Genomic DNA, 10,980 nt, shown 5'->3' on the forward strand with positions numbered 1-10,980 from the left:
TCTCTCTCTCTCTCTCTCTATTTCTCTGCTTGTTCTTTATTGTATTCTTTCATTCCCATTATTATAATCTTTTATTTGTTCGACTTTTATTCTTTCTATCCTTGTTTTCCTATACGATAATGAAGCTAAGCGATACGTAATACATAGCGAGCGGGCGATTAGAAAGAGACAGAGCGTATGATCGAGAGAGAAAAAATACTGCAATCATGTTAGTGCGTACATGTATATTACTCTCACACGCATGAAAGAGACAAAGGTAGTACGATTATGTCTGTCCTTGTCATGTAAGATTGCAGCTCCGTCTATCGCGACATCACGCAACTAATCTACTGCTCTGTTTTACTCTTGAGCCTCGATCTTGCACACACACATATGCACGAAAGTGTAGGATCGTATAATCTTTTTTCTAAAGCTTCTAAACTCACTTCTCTAAGTTCACTTATACTCTTTGATGAAATGCCGAGTGCGGGTTTTACTGATTAGGCACGTACAGATTACAAATTTGTTATATTAAGTAAATGTGACGGCAGAAGCCGATAACAAAACTGTAATTTTCTCATTTTTTTTAACTTTTCATATGAAATGTTAAACTCCGCGCTTCGTTATTATGTGTACCTTAATTGTGGAAAAGGATTTGTTGATATCTTTAATCAACAAAAAGATTTTGCAATCCTACTAATATTCGCATTCTGTCGGTAATCCGACATCCTCTTAAATTATATTTTTGAGCCTCTTCAAGGAGGTCTTTTATAGTAGCATAAGAAATTTTTAATTCATTATCATTTTCTTTAAATAATCCAACTTTAGGAAATTTGATATTCAGGATAAAGGATTTCTCCCCTTTTTGGGATGAGATTTTGTCGAAATATGTAGTGAGGTTTGATAATTTCCCTCCTCGCAATCGACGGACCTAGGATTTTCTGACAAGGTTTGGAAATTTCCCTCCGAAATCCTAGAATTATTTCCTTCTTGAGAGGATTGGTAATTTCTCTCTTCGAGGGTTTTTAAATTAATTAAATTTTTAGGAGAGGTTTGGTAACTTTCCCCTCCAGGAATGGTTAAATTTGTTAGATTTTCAGGAGAGGTTTGGTAATTTTCCTCTCCAAGGATTTTTGAATCGTTTGATTTTTTAATTTTCCTCTCAGTTTTATTTTTTATCTTGTCTTCATTTTTAATTTTATTCTCATTTTTATTTTCTTCTTGATTTAAGGTTTTTTCTTCGTCTTCATACTTGATTTCTTTGATAATAATATTTTCTTCGTTTTCATTTACACTTTCATTTTCAATATTCATATAATTTTCATAATCGTATTCATTATGTATAAGTGTTTCGTAAATGGTTTCTTCTTTTTCCTTGTTCATTGTCTTTTCTGGACTGTTTAGAGCCTTGATTTTTGAATCATGGTCGTCCAATAATTTGCCCAATGCTTTTAGGCGCAAAGTCGGAACATGTACTTCCACCTTTTCATCTAAAGTACTTCTAACGTTTAAATATGCCTTTTCAGAAACGTTCTCCACGATGGTGTCTCCCAAATAAATTCCATGTGCCACCCTCGGTCTTGGTATGTATCCTACTTTTACTTCTGGATTTTCTATTCTTACATAAAATAATGATTCGGATCGCGGAGCTACTATAATGGCTTCAGGTGATAAGAAAGGTATGTTGATTCCGGAGACATCCAAGTGCCCTTGTGCGTAATCTATTTTCGATGAAGTTTGTTTAAAGAAATCGTTTCCTAATATGTCGGATTGTGAAATTGGAAAATCGTTAGATACAATATGAAATATAACCGGAATTTCGGAAAGAGTTAATGTAATTTCACCTAAGGTGTACACAGGATAATTATTTATGCCGTTCAACTTGAGGATATTAGTGTAATTAATATGTATTTCTTCGGGAACGAGATTTTCTTTAATTATATTAGGTCCAGATCCCGTGTCTAGCATAAAAGTTATACGAGTAGCTAATTGATTTGAACGGTAGGCACGCGACTATGTTTGTCGAGGTTTACAGTCACGGACCTTATGGTGGTTCTGTCCTTGTCTATTTGGCTACCTGAGTTTTGGACGGGTGCGGCTCTTGTTCGGACCCCTGTTGTACACCCGACGTCGAGGGGCCGTTGTAGTTTCCCTGATTATTTGCTTTTTTTCGAAAGTTATTAGCATGGCGTAATTGACAATCCCCGAAAAGATGACCCTGCTCCTTACAATAGCGACAGAATAAAGAATTCTTTGATCCCGTGTGCTGGTTTAGTTTTGATCGACAATCTTTAGCAATGTGTCCGAAGTTGTTGCAAATTTGACAAGTTACACGAGTTTTATTTTCCGTATAACGTTGTTCATTTTGTTTCTTCCAGCAATTGTTTGCAGAATGGCTGGGTCTTTCGCACCATTGACAAATTACCGAAATTTTATTGTTATTAGTTGGATTATTTTGTCGGCAAGATTTTGCATCATGACCAGATTTTAAGTACAATTGGCAAGTTATTATTCTTCCTTGCACTACGTTTACTGGTCGGCGAAGTTGTGGATTGCGAAAACGGCATTTCTCTGCTCCATGCCCACGTTTTTTACAAATTTGACAAACTAGAATTGCGGTTCCTAAATCAATTTGGTTGTTAACTTGCTGAGAGGTTTATAAATATTTTCTGCAGTTACTACCTACGTGCCCTTCCTTATAACAGATTTGACAAATTTCTTTTAGACTGTTAGTTTTCTGTCTACCTGAAGTGCTATCTATTCCCTGTCGTAAATCTGTCATTGTTTGGAGTTCTCTCTCTCTCTATCCTTATAGCGTCAGCTGCAGTTTCTTGTACATCTAATAAATTTCTTGCAACTCTTTGCTCATTTTCTGGTTTTAGCCCTCTAATAAAACACTTACACATGTCTTTTTCCAATGAAGCTTTAATATTTTGGTCAGATGACACGTTTCCCGAACTTCTATATGCTTCTAAAATTTGTTTCCCGAGAATTTTTACTCTATTTGTATAAGTGATTACATCTTCATTCTTTTGATATTGTTGCGCTCGCGCGTCGTCTTCGATATTATTCGAACTCACGCTGCACAATCGGCACTCGCGTACCACGATAGAAATAGAGAACGCTTTTAATTAAGAACAACAGGAACTTTAATAACAGAACACAGTTAAACAAGGAACACAGAACTAATAAGGATAATAACGGTAATCGTAATCCGCCCGAAATGGCATCCGTCGCGAGACTCAAGATGGCCGATCTCTCTCAAGATGTCCGCCGTTGTTTTTCAACAACCCTTGGCAACACGCTCAGAGACGATCTCCAGATGAAATCCAGGGACGCAACACTATCCTCCCTCTTCAAAATTGTCGTCCCGACAATCCATAACGGAGGAATTTGTACGGTGCATATCGTTCCCAGGATTCAAACGAATCTTCTGCCCTTCTTTGGATACTAACCCAAGTTACCGAGCAATCCGTTTCACTGAATCTTAACGATCACCAGTATAAACGTCGACTCCAAGGCTCCGACTAGTCTTCCTGCTCTACCTTGAGCTCCCGCTCAAGTTACCGAGCGACACGCTATAACGAACCCAATCGACCGTCTGTACTCTCTGGTGTCTCTCGTACTCCGTCTAATTTCCGGAAATCTCTCTTAACGCTGCTGCATCTCGGAAATCTTCGGACAAGAGGGGGGTATTCACCGTGGACTCATCGTCCTCATAAGAGGACTCCCCAAGTCCCTGTCTCAGCATTTGCTCTATGGCCCTCCGGGAAACCACGGATCAAAAACCGCGGGCGAGACAGACTTCTCTTAAGTCACAGTTGATCTATTCCTCCATAACTTCACTACGCTCGTTCAAAACAATAAATTCCAGAACTTCTCCTTAAACAATGAAAAAGATTTTTCCGCAAATATAACCGTAAAAGTAAAACTAAAACAATTAATTATCAGTAGAACAAAGCAATGCGGGCTCCGATTACTTTTTTAAATTAATTTCCGTCTTTCGAGAAAAGGAGCTAATCTATCAGAATGTACAATTTTATTTTTATGCCTAATCGATTTCCGAATGCAAAATACCACATCACTTAATCTTTTCACTACTTCAAAAGGCGCCTCCCAACTACTCTGCAACTTTGGAGTTCTCCTTTTTTTTTCCTTCGAGGATTATACAACCATACTCTTTGCCCTTCAGTAAAAGAAATTTTCCTAGCCTTCCGTAGTAAGATTTTAAATGAGAAGACCTAATTTCTAAACATTGCCTAACTCCGGCATCTATTTGCTCCAATTTACCCTTGAGTTCGCTGACATAATTTACAATCGAATTCTCATTCCTAGGTTCAGGTGGACAACCCCGTAATAAATCCAATGGTAACCTCAAGTCTCTAGCAAAATATAATTCCGAAAGTGTCATCCCAGTAGCTTCATGTTTAGAAGTTCTATATGCCAATAAGTACATTGGAATCCATCGATCCCAATCCCTTTGGTTTTCCGCAACAAACTTTGCTAAGTAATTAATTATTGTTCGATGCTGACGTTAACGACCAACCTGCCCGTCTGACTGAGGATGAAGAGGAGTTGTTCTCGTTTTCTTAATTCCAAGTAACTGCAAGTATCAATTCTCGAAAAATCTTTGACTCAAAATTTTCTTCTTGGTCCATATGTAACTCAAGGGGAACACCATGTCTAGAAACTATCTGAGTGACAAAGATTTCTGCTACTTTCCTTGCCCTTCTTTAACGGAAAAGCTTCTACCCATTTTGTGAAACAATCTGTAACTACCAACAAATATTTATTTTCCGAAATAGTTTCCGGTAACGGACCAAGAATATCCATCTCGACTCTCTCAAAAGGAGCACCAACGTTATAAATTTGAAGAAGGGATTTTCCTTTCCCAGAAGGACCCTTTTTTGCAATACAAATCTTACAAGTTCTGCACCAACCTTCAACGTCGGATTTACTCGTAGCCCAATAAAACTGCTTGCGAATTTTCTCTAACGTCTTATTAATTCCGAAATGACCTCCAGAAGGAGAGTCATGAGCCTCTTCAATAATCTGAGAGATTCGCTTACGAGGAACAATTACTTGGAATAAATTCGATTTCAAACTGGGGGCCTCCTACCTCTTATAAAGTACACCATCTCTCAACACCAAAGAATCCCAATATGACCAATACACTTTTGCAGAACTATCCCTGGTGGCTACTTCTTGCCAAAGGGGTCGCCCCCCTTTCTCCTTTCCTTTTATGAAAATTGCAATACTCGGATCTTCTAATTGTTCCTGACGCCATATTTTCAAATTATTTTCTCCTAAAATTATTCGTGCAATTTTCTTTTCTCTTTCATCCGTCAATTCCACCTTAGTATAATATTTACAATTAAATTCTGGGGGCGATGAGTGGCTTAGAGCGTTGAGTCGCGGGCTGACAAGTATCAGGTCCCAGGTTCGATTCCGCTCGGGTCCCATCCCACCATATACCTCGTTGTGGAGGATAAGGAGGAGTGGCGAAAGGGGAAGGAGAAGGAGAAAGGGGAATAGAGAGGGGAGACAACGAGGGTGAGGAGTGAGAAAAAGAGAAGGAAAAGGAGGGATAAAGATAGGGATAAGATAGGTGTGTGTGTGAGAGAGAAAGCGTTAGAAATAAGAGCGAGGGAAGAAAGAGAGGAGTTAGGATCGAGAGGAGAAAGCGAGAGAGAGGGTAAAAGGGGAGAGCGATGTGTAAAAAGCGTTAGTGGTAAGAAAAAGCGTATAGATGTAAGGAAGATTGATTGTATTGGAAAATTGTAAGTTTGGAAGTGTATAAGATTGCAACCCCATTGGGGAGTCAATAAAAGATCATACCATACAATTAAATTCTGCATAGGAACGTCTGGACAATCCGTCGGCATTCTTGTGAGATTGCCCCTTCCGAAATAAGATTTCGAAGTCATAACTTTGCAATTTTTCCAACCAACGAGCTAGTTGTCCCTTTAAATTTTTAAAAGTCATAAGCCATTTCAGTGAAACATGATCCGTTCGAATCAAAAACTTTTGTCCATATAAATAATGATGAAAAGATCTGATTGAATCTACTATCGCTAACAATTCCCGACGAGTGACGCAGTAATTCCTTTCTGTTTTACGAAATGTACGACTGTAATATGCTATAACTTTTTCAACTCCGTCCTGTTCTTGAGACAGGACTGCATCAATTCTTGAATTAGAAGCATCCGTGTCGAGAATAAATGTCCCTTTTTCCTGAGGAAAAGAAAGTATAGGTGAAGACATTAAAGCCTTTTTTAAAGTATCAAACGCTTCTTGATTGCATCTTCCATTCAAATTTAGATAAATTTTCAGTTAAAACATATAAGAGCTTTGCAATTGAAGAAAACCCTTAAACGAATTTCCGGTAATAAGAACAGAACCCGAGAAAACTGCGGACTTGCTTCTTATTCTGAGGAATCGGCCAATCCTTTACCGCAGTAATTTTCTCTGGATCTGTAGTAATTCCCTTTTCCGAAACAATATGCCCTAGATATCTCACGTTCTTTCCAAATAAAGTACATTTCTTTGGATTTATTTTTAAGTTAGCTGATTGAAACCGCAGAAAAACTTTTCTTAAATTTCCAATCATTTCTTCAAAATTTTTACTAAAGATTATCACATCATCAAGATAAACCAGACAAATTTTAGATAATAGTTTATATAATATAAAATATAAAACTCGCTCCATTAATCTTTCAAAAGTAGCAGGGGCATTGCACAAACCGAAAGCCATGACAGTAAACTGCCACAAACCATTCCCAATCGAAAATGCGGTTTTCGCTTTATCTCTTTGGCAGATTTTAATTTGCCAATAACCACTTTTCAAATCTAGAGTGGAAAACCAAGAGTTACTTGACAATTGATCTAATATGTCATCAATTCTGGGCAACGGATATGAATCCTTAATTGTAACGGCGTTTAGCTTCCGATAATCCACGCAAAACCTAATCGTTCCATCCTTTTTCCTTACTAGCACGGCCAGTGAAACCCAAGGACTTTGTGACTCCTCAATGACGCCTTGTTCTTTCATCTCCTCAACAATGTTATTAACCTCCTCTCTCATAGAAATAGGAACACGTCTGGGAGCTTGTTTGATGGGATAAGAATTGTTCAAATTTATTTTATGCTCCACTAGATCACAACTTCCTGCAACGATATCCCCAGAGAAAACATCCTGAAATTCCAACAGGAAATTAGCAAAAATTTGTTTTTGGGAAGAATCCAAATTTTCAGAATTTTCTCTAAAAATTTCTTTAAGGGTATGAGGAATTTCATCCTCAAAATTCTTTATACGTGAACATTCAAAATTCTGAATTTTATTCTGTCCTGAAATTCCCAAAACAGATTCAAAAACTTCTTCCGAATTTATAGCTCTAAAGAAATCCGCCCCTAGCAAACATTCATCAATAATATCCGCAACGATCCTTGGAAATTCCAAGGAAAATTTACCGAGCTCTATCCAAACGAATACCTTAAATTTAACTTCAACTTCCTCCCCCGTGGGATATTTCAATTTACAATTTCCAACAGGGATCCGTCGTCTAAGTAAACTAACCATCTTAGTATTTAGGACAGAAACATCGGAGCCCGTATCCAATTTAAAAACACACGATTTATTATCAACCTTACCACTATAACATAAATTATTAGAATTATGCTTAATTCTATTTATATAATTCAAATTTTTAATTCCTTCCGGGGCCCAATTCCTATTCGCCGAACTTGCCCCGATAAGCTCGACTAAACTGCGTTTTCCGTCATTTCGGACGGACATTCGAAACGGAAATGCCCCAAAGCTCCGCACTTCCAATATTCTTTATTTTGTTGTCGTTCAGAAAATCTCTGTTGTCCAAACTTATTCCCCTTATTTTGATTTTTATAAAAAGAAAAAACACGTATATCATTATCTTTTTTATTACTTTCTTTTTCTTTTAAATTCCCAGTATTTCCTTTTTTATCCTTCTTTCTTTCTCCATAAAATTTAAAATTATTTCTCTGCTCATATTTATTCCGTGAAAAACTATTATCTTGGATAGTTTTGACCGCCATCGCCCTTTCAACAGCAGATTTCAACGAAGCGATACTTTCTAATCGAAGAGTTCGTTTAATAAATCCATCTGAAAGTGCAGCAATAAACTGCGCACAGGCAATTTTATCTCGCACATCGTGAGTACATTCCGGATAAGCTAGTCGCGATAAACATTCAATATCAGCTCCCAAAGAAGCTATATCTTCAGAAAATTTCTGTTTTCTATTCGTAAATTGAGTATAATAAGTTTGTGCGAGATGTCCGTCCCCGAAACGTAATTCCAATCTTGATTCCAAATCTGTAAATCTTAATCCCTCAATTTCTACGATCCCATCTAACACGGAACGCGCTTTTCCCCGTAAACAAGATGCTAACGCTACCGTTTTCATATTATCATTCCAATTATTTGCTCGCGCTATCAAATTAAATTGCGTGAGAAATTCACGCAAAGGGACACCTCCGTCAAAATTATCCGGTTTTAACGTATAACCGAGTTCATTTCTAGCAAAATTTTGAACGTCTCTATTTTCGAAAAAATTTCTACTATTGGTAGGACTTAGCTGGATATTCTGGAGTTGAATTCTCTCTTCCATTCGGCGAAGCACTTCTTTGCGCTGATGCAGCTGTGCCTCAAACTCAGCTCGTTGTTGTATCCGCTCTTCGCGTAGCTGCCGGATTTCTCGCAGCGCAGATTGAAGAGTAACCGTCTCTAGCGACGGACCGGATGCTGCAGCTCGGAGCGTCGTATTCTCCGCCGATGTCTTCGCGGTATGAAGCGGAGTCGAGACCCGCATTCTTTTCCGTGTCACAACTCCAGTCGTCATTTCCTGCTGTTCAATTCCTGTAGCTATGACTCGTTGTCTGTCTTATCCCGGACGAGCCCCCAAAATGTTGCGCTCGCGCGTCGTCTTCGATATTATTCGAACTCACGCGGCACAATCGGCACTCGAGTATCACGATAGAAATAGAGAACGCTTTTAATTAAGAACAACAGGAACTTTAATAACAGAACACAGAACACAGTTAAACAAGGAACACAGAACTAATAAGGGTAATAACGGTAATCGTAATCCGCCCGGAATGGCATCCGTCGCGAGACTCAAGATGGCCGATCTCTCTCAAGATGTCCGCCGTTGTTTTTCAACAACCCTTGGCAACGCGCTCAGAGACGATCTCCAGATGAAATCCAAGGACGCAACAATATATACAACCCAATTCCCCTTGTAATTGATAAACATGTTATGCTGGTCCGTAAATTTGTTTTAAATATTTAGTTAACTTGGAAACGTTATTAAAATCTTGATCATGTATAGTTCGGCGAACCTCACCTATTATCCTAGTTCTTATTATTTTGGTAAACTGTGGTTCAGCCTAATTAGGCAACATAGATTTTGCTTCTTCACATTCCTCGATAAAATAATTTAATAGAATGTTTTGACCGTCAAAATAAGGGACGGCTTCGACCGCGTATTTCAAAGTAGCGAAAGGATTATTTTGAGTCATGTTGCCGCCGGTACCGCTCGGGCCTTCCGTTCTTTCAGATTTATTAAATTCAGGTAAAATAGTCTTATTGCAGGAATTGGCGAAGTTAGTTTCGCTAAACTTTTTTTCGATATCTTTTTCAATTACCGTTTCGTCTAATGAAAAATTAATGTGTTTAGTAATGGATTTATTAGGAGTAGAAGTGTGGTGTGTTTCTGATTTATTAGATTTTGTTCGATTGTGTATGTGTCCTGAGCAAATTGAAAATTTCGTTCTACTTCGTCTTTATCAACTGTACCTCTTGTCCCTTTACTCGTTCCAGTTTAAAAGATCGCACATTACAATCCCGGACAAGCCCCCAAAATTTAAGAACAGTATGTTACGTCCAGACTCGAGGAAGGATGAGTCAATGGAAGGGCGCAACAACTATCAAGCGACGCGGTAGCGTCGCGACGCCAAGTATATAAAAAGAACGGTTTGCCTATGTACAGGGGCTGCGGCGCTACCAAGTAGCTTTCTCTGGAGTTTTACGTCTAATAAACTTTCGATTAAAATACCTCAGGAACTAAAACCGTAATTAAAAATCTAACGGTACTTTTCTTATGCGATGTAAATGTAAGCTTTCGATTGCGACCAGTTTGAATAAGATTGGTGCAGTCAATCCTGAGGTATAATAGTCGTCTACCAGAATTGTGAACTTTTATTTTCCATAAGACTTTCACGTACGTACGTATGCACGCACACATGCAAAGCGATTTTGTCCCTCAAGGCGCGTTTGCAGCGCTCATGTACGATTATGCGCTTGAGTTTGCAAATACACCTTGAAGAGACAATGTTGTGTATGTGTGCATGCTCAGTCCAATCTATATGTCTACGGTGTGCATGTGCATATGTATATGATATGTAATAAGGTTAATAAGGTTATAATCGCGGAAAGTTATAATTGCGGAAAATCGTGCATATTTTTTGATTGATATGTGATATAATTCTGTGATGTATTTATCGTGTGTATATATACAGGGTGGTCCTCGTAACGGTCGCCACGATTTTTAAGGCACTTACAATAATCTGACATAAAAAAGTCATAAACAGAAATTTATCAGTTTCTAACCAGCAACAAATTGCAATAATAAAAATTGACCAAACATTTTTGTTCCATAAAAAAGCAAGGTCACCTTCAATTTTTTAAATGGAACTGCCTACTTTTTATTGCATATTCTTGTAGCTTATCTCGAGAGCTTTTCAAAACACTATAATAAAGTATTTTTTCATTAAGTACTTTTTGAGTTATTTTATATTTTAATCTGACATATTTTGATATAAAAATTAAAATATCTCGTAAAATATTTAGTTTTCGATAATCTTACCGTTACACTTTTATGTACAGAATAATGAGACAAATCAATTAGTAAAAACAAAATAATTGTTTTTAAGAAAAAGTATGTAATTATTTATAATGTATTTTTTTA

This window comes from Formica exsecta, unplaced genomic scaffold (assembly GCF_003651465.1).
Source record: "Formica exsecta isolate Colony F162 unplaced genomic scaffold, ASM365146v1 scaffold313, whole genome shotgun sequence".
NCBI lineage: Eukaryota > Metazoa > Arthropoda > Insecta > Hymenoptera > Formicidae > Formica > Formica exsecta.